This window comes from Chrysemys picta, chromosome 5, assembly GCF_011386835.1.
Source record: "Chrysemys picta bellii isolate R12L10 chromosome 5, ASM1138683v2, whole genome shotgun sequence".
In the NCBI taxonomy this organism is placed as follows: Eukaryota; Metazoa; Chordata; order Testudines; family Emydidae; genus Chrysemys; species Chrysemys picta.
This window is the reverse complement of record NC_088795.1, coordinates 530258-552663: the sequence shown is the minus strand read 5'-3', so window position 1 is coordinate 552663 and position 22406 is coordinate 530258. Positions and strand designations below refer to the sequence as shown.

The following is a 22406-nucleotide window of genomic DNA, read 5'->3' as shown; positions in this document are numbered from 1 at the left end:
TGGGTGTCTGCCCCAGCCAGCCCCCACAACTTCCATTCTGCTCTTCTTCAGCTGCCCGGCGCAGGTTATGTGAGCGCGGAGAATGCCTACCGGGTGGGACGCCACCGGCGAGATAGGCAGGGGAACTCCTAGCTCGTGAATGCTGCTGTGATTGAGGCATGATGGATGGTGATGAGCAGCGCAGTGGCATCAGGACTTAAGAGGCTCTGTGCATACCCACTGGCAGAAATTTAGGCACCTACAGGGTTATGCAGCTGAAGCACACCTCCTGAGAGCTGGGAGACCCCTGGTCAAATCTTTCCCCCCCTCTGTCAGAGAGGGGAGGTGAACCTGGGTCTCCCGTATACAAGGGGAGTGGGATATAAGTTATAAATGGGGCTGAGCACCACTCCCTCCTCCAACAGTTTTGAGTGTCGCAAGGCAAGGACTCATTCTGTCCAGGAACAGCTAAGGAGCCTAAGATACCTGACTCAGGTGGTTGCTTTCCATTCGTGGACCGTTAAGTGGAACGAGGCGCTTCCTGCAGCCTGGATTTGGCGCCTATCTCAGAGAGGAGCAGGGCTTAGCACACACGTTTATGGTCAGCATTTCCCATTGGCTAGCTTAGGTCACTTCCCACCCAGCGTGCTAGCTTTTGTGGATGGCATTCGAAGGTGCATCTCTCTCCCCATTCATGGTATAGGAGCATAGGCACCGAACTTGGCTTTGTGGATCAAGATATTGTCCATGTGACTGTCTAGGTGCCTAAAAGTTAGTCACTGTGACATTCAGCATTGCAATGCCTAAGTCCTTTTGTGGATCCTAAGTGTCCAAATCCCTTGGGAGATCTGGACCTCAGGGGAAATGGGCAGATTTTCAAGAGGGTTCAGCAGCACTCCCATTGACGACAATAGAGAGAGTCCCCACCTTCCCGCCCTCACTGAGAACAATGGGAACTGTTCAGAGCCGAGCTCTTTGGAAAATCTGGCCCCTAGTATTTAAAGTTACAGCAAATCTGCTAAATTTTGGGGGATCAGGTTATTTCTTGGAATAAAGCCATTGATACATTACCCTTGACCCATCATTTTATAGTCTCTCTGGTATTGAAAGGGTCAAAGATGTTCAAATCCCATACTGTTACCACAATACCACCCTTTCCTCCCCTCCCCTCCAAACAAGAAGAATACAGCTTACAGCTGTTTTCATTTGTCTGGTATGTGCCTTGCTAATTGAGTGATATAGTTCCACTGGTTGAATTCTGTATTGAACAGGTGGTGTGAGCCAATTCTTGATGCTTTGGGGCATTACAGAAGCTCAGCTGCCAGACATTGGGTGAGCTATGAAAATGCTTTTATGTCGAGAGTGGTTATTTATCTTTGCCACATCTTTAATGCCACCACAGTCCAGGAGCATCCAACTCTTGTGTGGTCTATCAACCTTGAAATAGGACTGTGGCTTAGACTCTAGGGCTAACAAAAGCAATTTCCTCCAAATCATTTCTGCAGGCTTGGCTCTTACAGATTTTTTTAAAAGTGCAATTTCCCCCTTCAATTTGGACATTGTCATTTCCCTTGGCTAGTGTGCATCTAAAACTTGAACCCCCCTTGGTGTACTGTAAAAAACACCCCATTCATTAAGCCTAAATGAGAGGACTTGAGTGTTAAAATACTGTAATAAATGTTGATGACCAGTGTGATTGTTTGAAATCAGCAAAGCAGAATATTAGATGTGCCAAGTTGCTTTAACAGGGAATGAATATTGATAAGCAAGCAGGCTAAGATTTTGAAAAATAAATGTCTCATTAGGCTCCTAAATCCTTAAGGCACCAAAATAAATAACCCAGGCCCATATCCTCAAATGTATTTAGGTTCCTAACCTCCATTACATCAATGGTGCTTTTAGGAGCTTAGGGTGTTGTCCATGAAGATGCATAGGTACCTAATGCTCAGCTTTAGGCACTTACGTTCCAGTTTTGGCTCTACTGATATGCACAAAAGTCACTCAATCCTGTAGGTTCCTAAACTCACTCATTGCCAAAACTTTCCTAAGTAAAAGTCCCTCAACACATAGATTTTTGTCTGGGCACAAGCACTGATTCCTCATTGGGGGCATCCGGATACCTATCTCCTGCCTAAACCCCAGAGCTACTCATGAACCCGGACAAGACAGACATTTGGCCCCCAGGTCATGTGTGGGGCCCAATCCACCAGGCACCCTCCCAGTACACCTACCAGATCAGGTCCCATTCAAAATCTCTTTGGAGGAAGAGAAGGTGCCCATCTTATAACTTTTAGCCCAGAGGTGTTCTAACCTGGGATGTGAGAAATGCAAATTCAAAGCCCCCCACTCCCTCTCAGAGGAGGAGCTAGGAGGGAGATCGTGTTCAAATCTTCTCAGGAAAGTGCTCTAACCACTGACCTATGGGATTTCCTGCTGAGGCTGTTGAAGTCTGAACAAATAAAGAAAGAGTGATTGGACCCAGGGTCTCCTACCTCTAAAACGTGTTCAAAAGACCAAATAACCACACTTAGCCAAAGTTTGTCTAAGAAAGGAGTAGAATACAAAAGGGAGACATACATACCCCTCCTTTTGGGAACCAATTATTATCTCACAGCATGTTCACCTTAAACAGTAGGTGTGCTTTGCCCCCAAATCACTTATATTTATAGCCTGGTTGCTTACAAGATAGAAAGTACTTTGTGTCAATTTAGATCCAGTTTGTGCCAGTTCCATATCTTGTTGTTCTGGACCTTTCTTTATCTCTGTTTTGGCTACTACATTTTAAACCATTTGCCTGTGAAGATACCTGTACTAGAACATAGGACGAATGTCTCTTGCCTTTGACCGGCTTTATATATTCGCTGACGCCAAAAGCTACTGTTAGCTTTGCAGTGTATAAGTGACAGAAGTGGGTAGAACTGTGAGAAAGATATAACTTGGTTAACATAACTGCCCACGTTTAGCATAATACAATATTAATATCGTATGCCCCTAGCCAATACATATCTGTATTGGCTAATACCATTATGTGTATTGCTAACACTATTAAGCATGTGCTTAAATGCCTCTCTGAACAGTGATGCTTTACTGAATCTGTTCCTCCGTAAATAAGAGGTATTCAGGTATCGTAAGGATAATCTTTGCATTTGTTTATCCCAGTTTCTCAATAGCGCTAGTGCATAGTCAACTTTACCTCAGCAGATGAGAGGAGAAATTACAAGAAAACTAGTACACTAGCATTGAGTTTTGCAATCTGGAGGTTTTGTAGCTCTGCCCAACAAACAGTGAAATTAACTGTGCCTCATGATCATGTTAAACACAGCATTTTATGAAAACAGAGCATTTTATAATTCACATGCAACATTAACAGATAGGAACCAGGATATGATTTTCATACTAAATTAAATGTTAAAGCAGTAGGGTTCATTTACATGAGAGCTGGTGACAAAATGAAAAGAAAAAGCCCAGTAATTCATGGTTAAATCAACATTCCTTCCTTCCCTCACCTTCCTGCCTGCTTTGTATTTAGCTGCTTTGGTTTAAAACCAGAAGCAATAAGTGAAGAAAAATTGGCTAATCCACCTTGTGATCAGCTCCTCCCTTTGCAGGTCTGATTGACCCAAAGAAATAACCATGTTTTCTTCAGGTATTTAGCATGGTGCTATAGGCTGGTTACACTGTCTGTATCTTATAGGTTCAATTCCTATCATTATAAGGAGGGGAGGGCTCAGGGAATTGCTAATGGATGAAGGACACTTTAGGCTACAGTGTTCCATGTGCCCAAATCCCACTGAAATTTTGTAACTTGAGCACTTAAATCCCTGAGTCCTTTCCTGGAAAATACCAGTCTTGATCTCCAGGTCACTGATCCAAGACAGGGTCAGGTAGGTCAAATCAGCATTATATCATTATAAAGCAAAACAAGGAAGCCTAACAGATTCATCCTTAAGAACTCACAGTGTCAGGTTTAGCTCAGTCCTTTCTGAAGCTGCCTTTGAAATCAAATATATCACATTTATTTTATACCCAGCCAGAATGAATTAAATACATGCCAAAACATGGACAATTCCCCACCACTTCCAAAGAAACTGCAGCTGTTATTAGGGAACTAGGACATAATGACCCAGGACATACAATGTAGTCCTAAATCCAGTCCCCTGCTGCCACAGGTCAACCCCATCATATAATCCTCTTTGTTAATTTATCAAGCGCCATCTTAAAATTAGTTGGGTGGTTTGTCCCCACTGCTTCTATGGCAAGGCTGTTCAGGACTTCCCTCCTCTGACAGATACAAACCTCCTTCTCATTTCCATTCAGAGTTTAGGTATAGCCAGTCAATACCCATTTGTACTTATGCCAAGGTTATCATTTTAGCTTCAATAGCTCCTCCCCTTCCCTGGTATCCTCCCCCCCCCCAATGTATTTATCGAGAACAGTCATATTTAGAGTCACACTAAACAGAGACGTGCTTCTTGCAGTTGTTGCTACAAGGTTTTAGAGGGCAGGGTGTCTGTAGAAGAGCATATCTGCCACAAACACTCTCCCTCATGGCTGGGCATGGTGCAGCATCTCATTTGTCACTGCTCTGGCCGTGCAGTGGCCTCTCTTCTCATCATTCAGCCCTGAGGCCAGGTCACTTTAAAGTCTCCCCATTCCTGGTCTCAGCACCCCGCATGGACAGCATCCCATGCAATACTAGGCATCAGTCTAACACCTTCCATCCCTCTAGTGCTCCATTTCCGTTCCACTCTTCTATCTGAGCAGTGGGCCCAGAGCTTCTCCCCGGAGTCTTACAACCAAACTCAAAGCCCAAACACAACAAAAGCAACTTCTGCTCCTTTCTCAGGCTCGAATTTTTAATCCCTCCTGGATCCTTTCTAGCGCTCCATTCTTCTGCACAGCACTGACTCTCAAAGGTGAGCTCCCTGGAGTCTGGCCCCTACTCTGCATTGTCAACTCCCTTTGACCCCCAAGTCTGTCTGTCTGCGGGTTGGCCTTCTCTCAGACCCACTTCAGGGGTCACTTTCACCCCTACTCTCCTTTCCCATCAGGCTCAGGTATACACATCCTCCTGAAACAGCTTCTCTGTCCAGAAAAGGACTATGGAATTCTTCCCCTCTCCCTGCTGCCATCTTCCTCACTGGGCCTTCTTTCTTCCTAGAAACCACCCAATTCTTCCCCCAGGTGGGCTCATCTTTCACTGGGTCTGGCTCACCCTTCAGGTGCAAGAAGATGAGATAATTGGCCTCTCAGGCTCACATTAACCCTTTCTCCACCTCTGTGTGGGCACACCCTAACACAGTGGTACGTTCTGTTTTGCCGGGGAGTGGAACTCAGCAAGTGTACAGTTGTCTAACCAAACTGATCAACAAGAACTTGCAGTTAGCAGAACTCCAAGATGCTAGTAGGCAGATCTGATAACAACTACGACTATGTTTGAGCCATTTATCATTCATTCCTATTGGATGACCCCATGTCTCTTTGCCCCTCCCAACTCCCCACCCAATACCTTCCCCCACCTCCAGGAATTGTATTAAGCTTTTGACATTGCTTTTATAATTGGTAGGTGCAAAACAACATCTTCTCTGTTGTTTTCTTTCTTTCTGACTGTAGTCAGAGAAATCACTTGCTCTCTGTCATTTCTATTTTCTCTCTTTCTTCCTTTATGCCTTTGCTTCCTCATACTCTCCCATCTCTCTTTTCCTTCCTTCCATTTTCCCTCATACTCCCCCCCACACACATCCCTGCTGCCCCAATCTCCTTCCCTCCATCCCTCCCTGTCTTTTTCTCCCCCGCTCTTACTTTTATTCTCCATGCTTCTCGTTTCTTGCTCCTTTTATCTCTTCCCCAAGACCCCTTTCTTGTTCTACATTTCCCTCCACTTCTATTTTCCTCCTTTAAATCCCCTGGTCTCTGCCTATAATGGCCCCATTCAAACACTGCAGCGGACAGGCCGGCACATTTGAGACCCAATTGTTCACCCTTATCACACTGAGTATCAGAGGAAATATCACCATCAGCATGCTCATCAGAGACTCACTTGATGCCAGTCACAAGTGTCTATATTCCAATTAAAGCAATGCAGTGACTTTTTCTTAGTATGTCATGACTTTTGCAGGCCTAACCAGTGTGGAGAATTAGGCGGCATTAGGAGTGATTGTCTATAACTGAAAATAATAGAGCTGAACTCAGAGCAGTCCTACATCTACCCGATACCATTTCGCATGTAGATATTGGATTCTCAGTACAATGAGCCTGATAATGCTAATGGGGGCCCACATTCAGCAGACACACATAAAATGAGCCCACTCTCCATTACTATTTGAATTTACTATTATTTTGGACCATTGGGTATGAATCACATTCAAGCCAAATTCAGCACAAATCACCTAGAACTGCACACAGCCGCTCTCCGATAAAATTAGCAATAAGGCCACTTGCCATGTGCGGCTTAGCGGAGTCATCACACATCTGCCCTGAAATGTCAATATAACTTCAGACGACGCTGAGCTGTTTTACGGTGGGGTTACTGTCACTGCATGCTCAAGCATGTGGTAAATTGATTGCGTTCCTCTGTGGCATGTTGGGAACATTCTCAGTGACTACTGAGGATTAACAGGACTGGTGATTGTGAGAGCTGATGTCTGATTTGTCTCTAGGAGTCATTAGGTTGCGGACGGGTAAGTTCTTCTATGATGTCCTTCTGATGACCTCTGCCTTTACCTTGAAAAACCAGCCACCTATCTCCCAGGAGAACACCTCACTACACCTGCCTCTTAACAGCATGAATGCCAAATGATATGCCATCCACCAGGTTTTGAGATGAGAACATCAAACTATAGGATTTCAAATGAGCTTGAACCCTGCCCTAACAGGAGGAAGAGGGAAGAAGTTTTATCCACTCTGCTGATGGAAATGGCTGTTTTGTGCATGTTGAGCATCACTGTTCTCCAGTAGCTAGAGCACGGGACTGGGACTCAAAAGATGTGGGTTCTATTAACAGCTCTGCCACTGCTCTGCTGTGTGACCTTGGGAAACTCATTTGACCTCTCTGTGCCTCTGTTTCCACTCCCCCACTTTCTGTGTCTTGTCTACTTAGAATGTAAATTCTGCAGCAGTAGGGACTATCTTTCAGCATATATTTGTAAGAGCACTTTGAAACATGGGATTCTCAATCTCAGCTGGGATCTCCGGGTAGCACTGTACTACAAATCCACAAGCAGAAAACTTGGTTCAATATTAGTTAAGGTTGCTCTCATCAATAAACGAAACCACAAAATATTAGGAAATGCGAAGTCAAGGATTAAAAAGGGTTAATGTCAAGCACTCTCAAATTAGGAAACACGAGAATGAACATGGTTACTGCAACCTTAATTTGTCCTCCTTGCGTGTATGCATTATAATACACCCTATAAGTACACGCAGAAGTAACCACCTGTGAAAAGTTGGGTGTAAGTGACTTGCACATGGGAACTCGGTGTCAGAGGCAGACTCCAGGGGTGAGGTTCATGCTGAAGCATCACCCTACCTAACTTATAGGTGTCTGGAAAAATCACCAGGATTCACAAAGCCTGAGTTTGGCACATTGGCTCCATGTACACTGAATGAGGAGAGATGGGTGACTCAGAATGGGATTCACAAAAGCCAGCATGCTAGGCTGCGCCTCTCATAAAATAGCCAATGGGAGATGCCAAGCTGAGGAGTGTGTGCTGAGCCCTGCCCCTCTCAAAGATCGGCACCTGAATCAAGACTGCAGGGTGGCACCTACCTCTACTAGAGATCCTCAGCTGCAAACCCTCTCTTGGCATTAGGTACCTATACAGTTAGTACAAAACTGGGCAGGGGAAGGGGAGAGAGGAGGAGTGGTTGTGCTTTGAGCAGGGGGTTGGACTAGATGACCTCCTGAGGTCCCTTCCAACCCTGATATTCTATGATTCTATGACAGCCTCCCTCAAAGCTTTTAGCCTAGAGGTGAGGGTACTCAGCTAGGAAACCCTCAGTTCAAGTCCCTTCTCTAGGTAGACAGGATTTAAACAGGTATCTCCTACCTCTCAGTTGGATGCTCTAATCACTGGGCTATGGGATATTCTGATGTGGGATTCCTTCAGTCTCTGCTGTCAAAGCTATTCCACTGTGGATAAATAAGCAATTAAAAAGTTCTTTGGAGCAAGGGGACTTGGTCCTGTCTCTCCCACCTCCCCAATGAGTGCTGTGAGAACAGCCTTAACTAACATTAAATGAAGTTAGAGAGGTGTGAATTTCCTTAAGTTTTTTAATAGAAAGAAAATCTATATTTGCCATATTTCAATAATAAAGCACTTACACATGTATTGTCTTTGGTGTATATTTTGTTGCCATTGCTACCTTTGTGATGTTCCATATTTCACCAGTCAGTGCCAAGTTCATGAATCTGTTGAAAGTAATTACACTGATATGGATACAGATAAAACTTTTTTTTTAAATGCAGCTTCTAAATGACATTTTTTTTAATTGTGTAACCGTAACCTGAGATGGGTCTCAGATCTAGAATTTCCCACTCGTTTTAAAAAGAAGTAAATATTCAGAAAGCCATGGCCTGTCATTTGTAAGCAGCATCTAAATGCCTGAGTGATGAAAGAGTAAGGAGCACTGACTAGCCCCTATGACAGCAGTTACCTACTCCTCACCCGTGAGCTGATATATGTGACGGAAGAGCATAAATTGGGCATCCGCCCTGGAGCCATCCGAATGTTAAGTGTCCAAAGCTCTGGGACGACATGTGATCCATTTGCAAAGCAGCGTGCAAGGAATCCCATGCTCGATACCTTATATATATTAAATCACATGGGACTGCACCATCTTTCCCGTTGGCTGTGCTGGAAATGTGCTCTCCCTTGATGTGAATGAGCAAGTATGTAATTTGGAGTGTAATTAACCAGAGCCTTAAATCATCCCAGATTCCATTGTGTTGGGGCGGGGGGGTGTTCAGCATGTTGCACAATCTCTTTTAGGAATGCGACCGTAAGAGCGAGCAAACTTTACCGCGCTACAGCATCTCCCCAGATTGTGTTGATGATTTGTGCTGCCCCTACTCTATTATGCAATTCAGTAGATGCAAGATATGTAGCAAAAAGCTGCCCCCAGGGCCTCTTTCAGGTAATGTCGCAGATTGCAAATTTTGTTATGTTCTACTCTGCCGCAGACTACTCTAGTCAGGTCTCTAGCCTTTACGGTATAGTGTCAAAGACTGGTATCAACACTAATTGCATAAAGGCAGGCTTCATTTCTGCCATGAGTCACACACTGTACTGAAAGATTCCATTTCGACTAGCCCCTAGGAAAAGCAAATCAAAATGTTCGTCTAGAAGTACACTTAGTAGGATAGGCCATTTCCACTTCAGGCTGTAGTTGTGTCAGGTTGCACATCTGCACTTGCCAACAGTTGGGAGGGACAAATCGGACGCTTGTCTAATTGTCTCCTGTAGACTCTTGAGGAAATAACACTTCCTGTGTTATAGTTTCTTTCCTTTAAATCAATAGAACAGGTTAGCGTGACTGAATTCTGCTTCTGGCACCTTTTATTATTGTCAATGAGGGGTGGGGGAAAGAAGCCTCCAGGTGAATCACATCGATATTGTATTATATATTTATTTATTTTGCCGCCTTGGAAGATTATGAGAAAGCTTAACTGGCACACAGAACATTCAGATGCACATTCTAGGAGAGGGGCAAAGTGTCAAGGATTCTAGCTCATGTTATATAATGTGATCCTTCCAGGTGGAAAATTGTAATCGGCAAAAAATGTCAATGTAGAGGGAAGGGAGAAGCGGGTTTTTTTTTAAAATGTCAGTTTCGTGTTTTTACTGCAGTGTCTTGAACAAGTGCATTCAGTGCATCTGCTGTACAGATCTTTATTGTTTCTTCTGACTTTGGGGGAAAAATCTAAGTCTCTTTTAAATAGAGAGGGGTAAACAGGAAGGTGGCAAAGTTTGCAGATGATACTAAATTACTCATGATAGTTAAGTCCAAAGCAGACCGAGAAGTGTTACAAAGGGATCTCGCAAAAGTGGGTGACTAGGCAACAAAATGGTAGATTCCTTGCAAAATGGTAGATGAAATTATATGTTGATACATGCAAAATAATTCATTGTGGAGAACGTACTCCTAACTATACACACAAAGCGGTGGGGTCTAAATTAGCTGTCACTACTCAAGAAAGAGATCTGGGAGTCATTGTGGATAGTTCTCTGAAAACATCCGCTCCGTGTGCCTTGACAGTAAAAGAAGCTAACAAATGTTAGGCACCATTGGGAATGGGATAGATAATAAGACAGTAAATATCATAATGCCACTATGTGAATCCACCCCTTCAAAACTGCATGCAGTTCTGGTCGCCCCATCTCAAAATAACATATGTCAGAATTAGAAAAGGTATAGAGATGGGCAACAAAAATGATTAAGTATCAGAGGGGTAGCCCTCTTAGTCTGAATCTGTAAAAAGCAACAGAGGGTCCTGTGGCACCTTTGAGACTAACAGAAGTATTGGGAGCATAAGCTATCATGGGTAAGAACCTCACTTCTTCAGATGCAAGTAATGGAAATCTCTAGAGGCAGGTATAAATCAGTGTGGAGATAACGAGGTTAGTTCAATCAGGGAGGGTGAGGTGCTCTGCTAGCAGTTGAGGTGTGAACACCAAGGGAGGAGAAACTGCTTCTGTAGTTGGATAGCCATTCACAGTCTTTGTTTAATCCTGATCTGATGGTGTCAAATTTGCAAATGAACTGGAGCTCAGCAGTTTCTCTTTGGAGTCTGGTCCTGAAGTTTTTTTGCTGTAAGATGGCTACCTTTACATCTGCTATTGTGTGGCCAGGGAGGTTGAAGTGTTCTCCTACAGGTTTTTGTATATTGCCATTCCTGATATCTGACTTGTGTCCATTTATCCTCTTGCGTAGTGACTGTCCAGTTTGGCCAATGTACATAGCAGAGGGGCATTGCTGGCATATGATGGCATTTATAACATTGGTGGACGTGCAGGTGAATGAGCCGGTGATGTTGTAGCTGATCTGGTTAGGTCCTGTGATGGTGTTGCTGGTGTAGATATGTGGGCAGAGTTGGCATCGAGGTTTGTTGCATGGGTTGGTTCCTGAGTTAGAGTTGTTATGGTGTGGTGCGTGGTTGCTGGTGAGAATATGCTTAAGGTTGGCAGGTTGTCTGTGGGCGAGGACTGGCCTGCCTCCCAAGGTCTGTGAAAGTGAAGGATCATTGTCCAGGATGGGTTATAGATCACTGATGATGCGTTGGAGAGGTTTATGCTGAGGACTGTAGGTGATGGCCAGTGGAGTTCTGTTGGTTCAGCTTATGCTCCCAATACTTCTGTTAGTCTCAAAGGTGCCACAGGACCCTCTGTTGCTTTTTAAAAATGATTAAGGGTATGGAACAGCTTCCATATGAGGAGAGATTAAAAGACTGGGATGGTTCAGCTTGAAAAGGGAAAAACAATGTCATGTGAAATATTACAGCTGGCTGTACCCCTAATTATTTTCATATCCTTTCTTTCCCCTTCTGCTTCTAATATACACTTTTGAAATGGGGTCACCATAACTAAACACACAAATCTAAACAGAGCTAAATTATGGCAATCTAGTCTTACCCCGACACAATAGAACCTCATTACCTTGGGTGTGGGAGCTGATTTCAGAATTTAAATGAACGGGGCAGTTCATGGAACTCTGGTCCCCAGACTCAGGCATGCATCCGTTCTCATTTTCAAGCTTCCTTTTGCATCCATGAGGGCTAGAAACAGATTTTTTTTAAAATGAAAGCTGAGTCTGATGTCATCACGCAACTTCATGAACCTAGGAATGGGCCTATAGTACCTAGATTAAAGTGCAGGTAAGGATGTACCAGACGTGCCTGTAAGGGCATTATAACATTTTCAGTATTCTCTGTCCCTTTCTTGATATAGCCCAGTGCGTTTGCTTTTATGATTTCCACTGCACAGTAAGCAGATGTTGTCATCAAGCAGCCCATATGGTCCTGCCTTCATCTTTGTCTTGAGTGGTCACAGTTAATTTGAAACCCATCAATGCGTCTGAGCTGCAGGGTGCATTACATTGCATTTTTGTCTACATTGAATTTCATCTGCCCTCATATTGTCCACTCACTGAGTTTTGTTAGGTCCTTCCTCACAATCCCATCTAGTCTAGGTGAGTGTGATTAAAGGCATCAGAATCATGCCCTAAATCAGGAGAAGCATAGGAAGAACATCACATTTGCTACCACAGATGTCTTTAAGTGCATTTATTTGTTTATTGACTTTACTTTTTCTTTCAATTCCTCATGAAGCCCCAGCACTCCTGTCAAATACAATCATTAAGGCCAGGTCTAGATTATACAATTACTTCGGTATAACTATGTCGCACAGGGGTGTGTAAAAACCTTAACTGCTCATGTAGACAGCGCTATGTTAGCGGCAGAGATTCTCCTGCCGACACAGCTACCGCCTCTCCTGGAGGTGGAGTTATTAAGCCAACAGGAGAGCTCTCTCCCATCATCTTAGAGCATCTTCATCAGAAGCGCTACAGCTCTGCCGATGCAAGGTTGGAGTGTAGACCTGCCTTTAGAAGAATGTGAAAGCAGGGACAGTCACAGAGGGTATGTCTACACTACAATTAAACACCCGTGGCTACTCTGTATCAGCTGACTTGGTGTCACGGGACTGACCCTGCCACCTCACATTGTACCAGAGCTTGGACTCCAGCCAAGTAAGCTGCCATGTGCCAGCTGTGGGTGTTTACTTGCCTTGTAGATATAACCAGTATGGCCAACCCCAACTATTCCAAAATCAGAAGTCAGGACCCAAAAGTTCATGAAAAAAAAAATAAAAGAAATAGTACATTTGGCCCTTTCTCTTTGCCGTCTAGTTTGTGAACCTTTAAGGGGCACATATCTAAGCTTTTCTCCATGACCACGTGCTAGAAACTTACTCTGAAAAAACAACTTAAGCTGAGATTCTCACATATTCGATTGGCTCTTGGAGCTGGGTGATAAGAAAAATGCCAATATCATGATAATATTGGCATGACAAACAAAGGCAGTGGTTATTTGAATGTTCTTCAGAGCAATACTGAGGAATGAATGAGAGCAGGAAGGATGCCATGCATTGACACAGCAATGTACTTCTAAGGCTATGTCTATACTACAGAGCTTACAGCGACACATCTGTATCAATGCAGCTGCTCAAAGCGGAACCCAACCCCAACTAAATCATCCCAGCCAGGGCTTTGTCAAGCCGGATCTTAAAACCTTGAAGGATGGAGATTCCACCACCTCCCTAGGTAACCCACTCCAGTGCTTCACCACCCTCCTCGTGAAATAGTTTTTCATAATATCCAACCTAGACCTCCCCCACTGCAACTTGAGACCATTGCTTCTTGTTCTGTCATCTGCCACCACTGAGAACAGCCGAGCTCCATCCTTTTTGGAACCCCCCCTTCAGATAGTTGAAGGCTGCTATCAAATCCCCCCCTCACTCTTCTCTTCTGCAGACTAAATAAGCCCAGTACCCTCAGCCTCTCCTCGTAAGTCATGTGCCCCAGCCCCCTAATCATTTTTGTTGCCCTCTGCTGGACTCTCTCCAATTCGTCCACATCCCCTCTGTAGTGGGAGGACCAAAACTGGACGCACTACTCCAGATGTGGCCTCACCAGCTCTGAATAGAGGGGAATAATCACTTCCATCGATTTGCTGGCAATGTTCCTACTAATACAGCCTCATTTTCCCCTTCTGTAAAATGGAGTAACTGTGCTGATCAACTTTATAAAATGCGTTGAGATCTACTGACAAAAAATTCTATTTAAGAGCTAGGTAGTATGAATATCTTTGAGGGGATCAGAAGCTGTCTGGGCCCATATCAGTAACTTGACAGGTAAACAGAACACAAGAGCCTTACAGAAATGCTCATAATGTCTCGTTTGCTTCTTGCAAAAGGGAGAATAGGAAAGCCATTTTGTCTCATTTCTCTTTAGTGTAGGTATAGTACTATAATGTTCTTTCTGGAGAATCAAGAAAATGTTGGGGAGAGATCGGGGGGAAGCTTCCTTCCAAAACAAGCTGACAGTTCCTGGATTTTTTGAACCAGGACCCCATTTTGAAAATCTGCACTAATGTCTGACTCATACTATTGTAGCAAACAGTTTTATACTGGATGAGGAGAGAATATGGCAGTACCCCTTTGCAAGCAGGCTGGCTGCAAATTGGAATCCACGTTTTCCTCCTTCAGCCAGCCCTTCCATGTATTCCTCGTGGGAGAAAGGAAACCTGTGTTAGAAACATGATTCCAACTGGCAATAACACCTAGCGCTGGGCCAGGATGGTACCTTTCTAGCAGTGTATAGAACTGTCACTGGAAATAAGTGTGTTTTGTCAAACTTTGTATAGTTTGGTGTGGAATAGTTTTTTCTGCTCCGGTGATCCTCAGTGGTCTGAGGTGCAGGCTTCAAACCTTTGGCTCTGTGACAACAGAGTGGGTCAGTCCCATCTCCTGGGTGCAGTTGTGGGACCAAAGGCTCATGCTGCATGACTGAGAATTCTGTCCTCCCTTTTGAGACTCTTTCTAGGAAGAGGAGCTTTGCAAGATGACCTTTATCCCCTGGGTAAAGGAATATGCATGTGAAGGACACCATAGCAATAACTGGTGAGTTGAATAGAACATAGGCTTTAAGCAATACTCACAACGGTCCTTTTGTTGTTGCTGTTGCCAGGAGAAGAGTGAAGAAGCCATTTTGTCTCCATTCTAATTAGTTTAGTATCACTGTTCTTCTCTGGCCAAACAGTTCCTGGTTCAAGTAAATTCTTCAGTGCCCAGTCCAAACAGCAATTCCCAACTTTTGGGAGTACAAAACTGCACCGATCTCTGACTCCAGCTCTATATAAGGCAGCTGGAGATTTGAGATGTGGCTCTTGTGCAATATTCTGGGATTCCTCGTCTCCTTCTTAATACAAATTAGAGCAAAATATTTCCTCAGTCAGTCCGTTTTTTGGGTTTTTTAGCGGGGGTTTTTTTCCTGGCCAGTATGGGAAATGTTTTTCAGATCTGCAATACTACACTCTGATAATCAGCTGTCATCTCTGATTTTAGCTACTGTATGCATCACCCTCATAGTGGCTAAGGAGAGAGAATGGCAGCTGTTCAATAACCCAGGGTGTTCTGTCACCATGCTGGAGGCAAATTAGAGCCTACTCTTTCAACCAGCCATTCCACTGACTCCTCACAGGGGGAAGGAAACTAGTATTCAAGGGATCATGCCAAATGGAAACTACGCACTCAACACAGAGGCAAGACAGTTCCTTGTATGTGGGTTACATAGTGATAAGCTACAAGATCTGGTCTCTGTTGGGTTTTATAATGTGTGGTGAGTGATGCAGTTTGTTGCCTAAATGAGCTTCAGATCTATGTGGTGCCTGTTTCAGGGTCTAGTGACACAGTGGTTCAGTTCCATCACTTGGGTGTTTTCCGTCTCCGGCCTTCTGTCTCAGCGAGTGGTCCATCCTCCATTCAGAGGGCTTTCCTCTCTGAGAAGCTTTCCCTGTCCAATGTTTGTGTAAAGAAGCTGATGATTGTGCCATCAATGAAGGAAATATGCCCCTCGTAGTTGTAGATTAGACGCAAAGCAACACTTCAGGATTTCATGTGTCAGCGGTAGGTAAGAAGTCATCCTTACATAAAACCATAGCTAGACAGTGTTGTGTCCCGTCCAAGGAAAGACACAGACAGAGAGTGTTCTGACCTGCCTACCCTTTCCTCGGGCTCTTTCATTTCAAGGCACAGGAAACCTTTCCTTAGCTTGAGACTGGTGCTGGGTTTGTTACAGGAAATCCTGTCTTAAAATTCTGAGCTTTTCTAATGCACTTCTCAGTGGGTCAGTGGCCCCATCTGTCCAAACCACCGAGGATGGGAGGCTGTGAGAAGGCATTGCTAAAAGTCCCGGGGCTTCAGCTCCAATCTTTACTTTAGTCCTGGATATTGCTGATTCGATACCCAGTAACTAATAAAAAATCTGTGTTGGTTAAGAAGGTGGCCGCTACAGCTTTCAGCCAAGGGTAATTTTGCTCAGATAGTGGAATAGATCTTACTTGACACCTGCCTGTAGAATAGGATTATTCTGTAATCAAGGAAAGACATTGTACCTCTCTGTTTATCTGTTCCGTCTCTCTGTAAAATGTGTATCGTAATGTTGCTGTCATTGTACATTTTGTACTCAAAGCCCTTATGAGGTTAAATTCAGCAATACATGTGAAGGGGTCAGATGCTCCTGTGAAGGGCATCTCTGAATGTCTCCATAAATAAAAAGAACTCAAAACCTTTTAAGAAGGATTCCCAGTTAGAACTGGGCTTTCCCTCCCCCCTCCCCCGACAATAGTTTTTTCAGCAAAAAATGCAGTTTCTGTCAACCCTAAACTATTTGCAAATTTGACATGAGTTTGACCAATCGTTTCAGCCCCCCCCAAAAAAAGGTGGGGGATTCACAAGTGGATTTAGGTGCCATTCACAAAACAGCAGCAGGAGCTGGAGAAGAGGTGTGTGTGGGGGGAGAGGGGTGGATTTAGTTCCAAAACATGCCGGTAGCTCCTGGCTCTCATAAATCTACAACATCCCACTCTGAAAAGCCGCATAGCTATTTGACTCCTGCCACTCTGTATCACGCAGTTTAAAACCGAGAAGGAGAGAGCATGACAGGTGTTCAGTATCCCAGGAGCCTTTGCCACCATCACTAATGCAAATTAGAGCCTAATCTTTCCTGAATCAGCCAGCCCTACCTTTTACTTCTTTTGTTCTCCCATTACACACCTGCTTTGGAATGAAAATACCAACTAGCAATTACACACACAGCAAAGGGACTGAACAATTCCTTCTACCTGAACTGTGTTGCTTCCAATTAAAACAGTTTGTCTGTATTGTATATCACTTGGCAGGCGTTGAACTTTTTTGTCTCTGTGATCCTCAGTGGTCTGGATGTAGGTTTCAAACCGATAACTGTCTAGCCACAGAGTGGCTTAATTCCACCTCCTGGGTGCTCCTGTGGTGATGACAGGTTGTTCATAGATTGCCCTTTATCCATTAGTAGGATTTTTTTTTTTAACTAATAAAGCAGAACTCCCAAATCTTGTGCTCCCCAGTCGGAAGGGAATCTCAATGTGTCCTTAATCTATGGAACAAAGTTGATTCTTGGGCCATGAACACGCCACAGCTGTTGGTGGAGTAGTCAGCAAATGGCAGCATAGCATAGTGTATCTCACTCAGAAAGCGTGTAAAAATTCTTCCAAGTGAACACATAGACAGAGAATGTCCCCTCCTACCTGCCATTGGCCCATGATCTTTTATTTCAAGGCCGAGGAAACCTTCTCTCAGATTGAGCCTGGAATTGGGTTTGTTACAGGAAATCCTTATAGCAGATACAGAGGAAATCCTGAGCTGAAATTGGGAGCTTTTCTAACCCACTGCTCAGCGTGTCTGTGTCCCAGCTGGGGCCAGTCCACAGAGGAGGAGACTCTGAGAGGAAAGCGTTGAGGGGCTTGGAATGTTAGCTTAAGCTGTAGTTGCCTGACTTCCTAGCTGAGGAGGGCATAAGTTTGGTAGCAGGGGTTTGGTAGCAGGAGTATTAAATGACATGGAATAAAAGGCCTGAAAAGTTAACAGAACCATCAACAAAGTTGAGAATCTTTTATACAGAGACGTCAGCCTGCTTGGTACCATGGCAAACATGCCATTAAAAATCACGTTTTTATGACCTCTCCCGAACCCCCACATTTCTTACAGGGTTATAGCTGTTCTTTTTTGTGGGGGAAAGAAAAAATGTTAGAGGAGATGGGCTGAAGCGGTTGTTGTTGTTAAAGTCCGGTCCCTTTTCCAAAAAAGACAAAACAAGACCGACACAAGAGAGAAAAAAAACAAAGAACACAAAGATAGAAACTGAGGTTCTGCCTCTGGTGTTGACTTTCACTTGCAACCTCATTGCTGGAGAAACACAGGCCTGGCTCATTGTCTCGTTAGCCACTTCGAGACCTGGCAAGCTCGTATTGAGGGCTGTGTGTGTGTGCAGTGATGTCATCTCCCGCCCTCTCTCTGGCCCAGTCTGGTCAGGACATTTCTCAGGATTAGCACAAAGAAAGCACAATGGCGTCATGCTGGATCCCAGGAGACAGCAAGGGTGGCAGCCATGATTGTAAACCTTTCTGCAGTGGTTGTTGACAGACAGCTTCTTCCTCCATCCATCCATCCATCCATATCCCCTCCCACCACCAAGTCTTTCTTTCTTTAAGAAGCCCTCAAAAGGGTGATGGGTGGAATAGCTCATCCCCTCATTATTTTATTCACTGGTTAGGCCTAATTTCTGCACATTTTTGGTCCATTTTTTTAGTTCCACACTTTTCTTGTTTCCCAGCCATGATCTTAACACAGTCCTTAAGTTATAGCAGGAGGCCTTTTTGTTTGGACTCATTCAGTCTGTCTGTCTCCCCTTTTCACCTTTTCCCATCAACATTTATTGTTAAAGGTTATTGTGACACTGTATAAACTTTCAGTTGCTTTCTACAGTTGAGCTGACAATTTGGGTAACTTGTAAGTCCAATTATCTCAATAAGTGTGATGGCAGCCATTAAGAAGATCTTTTTCTAGCAAAGCTTTCAGCCGAGGGAAGAACTGGTGCTTTTCTCAAGGTAGTGGAATGGGATCTCTTTGCTTGACATCTGTCAGCGGAACAAGTTGTGTCTGTAATCAAGGCAAGATTTTAATCGGTCGGAGTCTGTATTCCCTTCTCTCTAAAAGGGATATTCTAATATTTTCCCACTTCATATGGATCATATGGTGATAAATTCTGTGATAATTGTAAAGAAGTCACATGCTACAATGAAGGGCACCTATTTGTAATTCAATAAACAACACAACACAAGGCCTTTAATAAGGGCTCACGAAACATTTTTTTCCTGCTAATTGCAGGGTAATGAATGAAGAAGCCATTTTATCCCATTCATCACTGGTTTAGTATCAGGCTTTTCTGACTAATATGGGCAGATCTGTGCATGAGAATTAGCTCCCAAGGCATGCTGGCTGCTCCCGGACATTATTAAACTGTAATGTTGCCACACTGTAAAATCTGCACTCATCTCTGACTCTAGCCAGCATGTGTATCACACAGTTTAATATAGGAATAGGAGAGCACATAGACGTTGTGCAGTATCCCCAGATCCTTTGTCACCTGGCTTTAGGGAAACAAGTGCCTACTCGTTCCACAGTTGGACAACCCTTCTACTTTTTCCTCATAGGAGGAAGGAAACCTGTTTTTAAGGGATGAGTCCAATTATGAGCTGTACAATCAGCACAGGTGCAGGATAGTTCCTTTCCACAAGCCTTGCATGACCCTCCCTATAATGAGCGATTGTTATCAGTGCTTTTTATAGGTCAGGGTGGGTTGTGCTTCCTTGTCTTGGGGACCCTGAGTGGTCTGGGGTGCTGGCTTCACACCTGTGGCTGTCTAGCAACGGAGTGGTTCAGTTCCCCCTCCTGGGTGTATGTGAGGGTCCACTTGTACTGCTGCAGTTCCTTTTTTCTAGTCTGAACTCTTTGTCTAGTACAGGGGTGGCCAACCCATGGTTCCGGAGCCGCATGCGGCTCTTCAGAAGTTAATATGCGGCTCCTTGCATAGGTGCTGACTCCGGGGCTGGAGCTACCGGTGCCAACTTTCCACTGCTCAACCCCAGGCCCTGCCCCCACTCCACCCCTTATACCCTTCCCCTGAGCCTGCTGCACCATTGCTCCTCCCCTCTCCACCCCAGAGCCTCCTGTACACTGTGAAACAGCTGATCACGGCGGGCAGGAGGCACAGGGAGGAGCGGGAGCTGCTGATCGGCAGGGCTGCCGGCGGGCGGGAGCTGCTACAGACTAGGGACCGAATGGCTAGGCTGCAGTTCTGCAGAAAAGGACCTAGGGGTCACAGTGGACGAGAAGCTGGATATGAGTCAACAGTGTGCCCTTGTTGCCAAGAAGGCTAATGGCATTTTGGGCTGTATACGTAGGGGCATTGCCAGCAGATCGAGGGGTGTGATCATTCCTCTCTATTCGACATTCGTACGGCCTCACCTGCCTCACACTGAGAGATAGGGAAAACATTCTTTTATGTGAACTGACAGCCTACACAGAGTGTGTCCTGTCCTATCGGCCGTTGTCTTCTGTTTCAAGGCAGAGGAAATCTCGTCCCAGCGTGACTTTGGTTTGCCAGAGGATCATCCTTTTGCGGGGGCCAGGTGGAAATCCCAGAGTAGAAGTGTGAGCTGCTCAGCGTGCGTTCGGTGTTCCCTTCCGTGCCCAATCCGCAAGGCTCTGAGTTTGTTTCCCATCATCTTTGCAAATCAGGGCTGGCTCCCCTTCATTTTGCGCTGCCTCCTTGGAACTTGGGAGATTTTTTGTGGGGTAAACCAGTGCCCTTCCCAAGATACAAAAGCTTTGATTAGACAATCTCAATGGTCCCGTCTGGCCTTAAAAATCTATGACTCTAGGAACTCTTCTGCCAGAAAGATAGACAGTGACAACAGCAGCAGGGTTAAAGCCCCTGGTTTTTGCTGTCAAGCGTGGTCACCCGGTAGACTATGGGTATCTGATGTTTGTCTCTGCAAAACCTGCCTCTTGAGTTCAAGCTGTCACAGTTTCTAAGCTCAGCTCTGACTAGCAGGGGTTCAGTGCTCAGATGACAATTGTCAGGCTCTTCCCTTGAAAAGCTTCCAGCCAAGAGGAGAGCTGTTGTCTGTGCTAAAGCGATGGAATAGGACATCTTAGTGTGACGCCTGCTCTTGGCACAGGTTTCTTCTGTAACCTAGATAAGGCATTTCATCTCTTCCTGGGCATTTCTGAAGAGCCAAGCTGTCATGCTTTGCGGCTATTAAATCTTTCCTCCTTGTTGAGATGCTTTCTCTGTGAGGAGGAACATACAAAATCACCTGCACCCCAGCTTGAAGGGAAACACAGAGGATGGATGCAATATCAATAACTGGAGAGTTGAATAGAACACAGAGCCTTTAAGAAGTGGCCCCAGTGACCCCCCTCTGGCTTGTTGCAGAGGGCTGGAGAAGCCATTAATCTGTGTGGAAATGTGCTCTCAAAACATTCTGGCAATGCCTGGCCCCTTTAAATCTGCAACATCCCACTTCAAAAAACTGCACTGATGTCTTCCCCAAGCTACTATATCAAGCCCTGTAATTCTGGATAAGGGTACAGCGTGGCAGCTGATCAGTCTCCCAGGATCCTTTGTATCTGCACTGGATGCAAATGAGAGTTTATGTTTTCCTTATTCAGCCAGCCAGTCTATTAAGTCCTCATAGGAGAAAATAAACCTCTTTTAGAAAGATGAAACCAACTGGCCACATTACACTCAGAAACAGAGGCAGTCTGACCCCTCCCCCGTTGTGTTACGTAACCCTCACTGTGAAGGTTTCATCTCTGTGGTGCTTTATATATTTTGGTGTTAGCTTCTTTTCTTTGCCCAGGTGATCCTCAGTGGTCTGGGGTGCAGGCTTCAAACCTGTAGCTGTCTAGCAACAGAGTGGTTCAATTCCACCTCTTGGGTGACTGTGTCTGAGGTGTGTTGAAGGTTATTATACTGTTATCTATTGAGACCTCCAGGAGGAACAAAACAGGAAAACTCAAATTTGCCTCTGAGAGTAGTCTATGCTGCAATTAGATAGCCACAATTGGCTCAGGGGCTGTTGAATTGCAGGTTTAGATACTCAGGCTACTGCCTGAGCTTGGGATCCTCAGGCTCTTACAGTCCAGACTATTCGGCAATTAAATAGCTCCTTAGCTTGAGCCCAAGTCAGGCTACAGGTTTTCAATTGCAGTGTAGCTATATGCTATTGCAGGGGTTCTCAAAGTGGGGATCATGACCCCTCAAGGGGTCATGAGGTTATTACATGGGGGGGCACAAGCTGTCAGCCTCCACCCCAAACCCCTTGCATGCCAAATTAAAAATGTCACTCATTTCTGTATGAGCTGCAAGTTGTGTGTGGGGGGGAATTGTTTGAAAATGAGATTTTTTCCCCTCAATATATATATAAAAATTGGAGAAAGAAATTTTGTTCAGACTTTCCAGAAATATTCACCTCTGAGTAAAGATCAAACAGAGAACATTTCAGCCCCCAAAAGGAATATTTCAGAACGTTGTGTATTCGAGACAAAATGGAAACTGTTTTTTGCAAATATTTCTATACTGGCAACAACCAACATCAGCTCTAAGAGCATTTTTGGAACCCTTGATCATATGGCAATTTTTGTTCTGAACTTTATGGCTTGAAGTATTTTTAGTGACCTTTCAAATGGATTGATTTTCTTTGTTTGAATGACAAGAAAATGTGTGTAAATGTTTTGTTGTATTTTAATTAGGAATCTATATGCAAAATA

The 22406-nt window shown here is 44.5% G+C and overlaps 1 non-coding gene across 1 annotated transcript; it reads left to right on the top strand.

Moving 5' to 3' along the window:
• The first annotated feature begins 21490 nt into the window (after positions 1-21490).
• TRNASTOP-UCA (transfer RNA opal suppressor (anticodon UCA)) lies at positions 21491-21577 on the top strand. The gene has a single exon. It is a non-coding gene; the product is annotated as a tRNA-Sec (tRNA).
• The last annotated feature ends 829 nt before the right edge of the window (positions 21578-22406 follow it).